Below are 1,131 nucleotides of genomic sequence, written 5' to 3' on the forward strand. Positions count from 1 at the left end.
TGGCCAACAACTTTCAGAATTCAACAACAGTTGATTGAGTAATCCACGTTTGTGGGTTCGCACCCCATGTCATCACTGCACAGATATGGCCTGATATAAAAGCTGTTTTTTTCCAACCAGTATACAGTTGTTTCCGGCTTCTTGGCCATTGTCATTGTATTTTTCGCTACTTTAACCACTTGAAGACCAGGGTGTTTCACCCCCTTCCTGGCCAGGCCATTTTTCAGTATTCAGCGCTGTTGTACTTTGACTGACATTTATTCCGTCATGCAACGCCATACCAAAATTAATTTTATACCCTTTTTTGGGGACAGATAGAGCTTTCTTTTGGTGGCATTTAATCACCACTGGGGTTTTTATTTTTTACTATATAAAGGAAAAATTGCCGAAATTTAAAAAAAAAAACAGTTTTCCCTATGTTAAGCAATGAAAAATTGCACATAAATTATCTTTCACCTTGCTGCAACTTTTAGCTGCAAAATTAGACAAAGTCAGTTGGCTTAATAGTTGCAACTATATATATATACTAGGGATGCACCGATACTGGTATTTTGATACCGAGTACGAGTACCAATATATTTTTTTTCGGTACTCGCTGATACCAATTACCGAGTACTGGAAGTCCCATTCAGGAAGCCGGGTGGCGAGTCTTTACACATATTAACAAGAAAGCCGTCCCATGCTTCTCGTCACCATGTGACGAGAAAGCATGGAGCCAGCTTGCGGGCCAATCATGGAAGCCTGCTTCCTGATTGGCCGGGAGGCCGGCTACATGCTCCCTCGTCATGATATGACGAGGGAGGATGAAGCTGGCTTCCCGGCCAATCAGGAAGCAGGCTTCCATGATTGGCCCGCAAGCTGGCTCCATGCTTTCTCGTCACATGGTGACCACCACTTGGTCATCATTCCAGCCTACTTATTGGATAGTGAAGGAGCAGCAGCAGGCTGATGAAAACATCAATGTGCTCTCTTTTAAGCTCCCAGTGCCAGAAAACTATTTTGTTTGTGGTTCAAAGTAAAGAAGCAGAAATAAAGCATTTTTTTCTCCACACAAATAAATAATTGCATTATGCGTATATTGTTTAATAGTTGCCAAGAGACAAGTGAGAACAATGGTTGAATATCCACTTC

This window comes from Nanorana parkeri, unplaced genomic scaffold (genome assembly GCF_000935625.1).
Source record: "Nanorana parkeri isolate BGI_ZX_2015 unplaced genomic scaffold, ASM93562v1 scaffold139, whole genome shotgun sequence".
NCBI classification, from domain to species: domain Eukaryota; kingdom Metazoa; phylum Chordata; class Amphibia; order Anura; family Dicroglossidae; genus Nanorana; species Nanorana parkeri.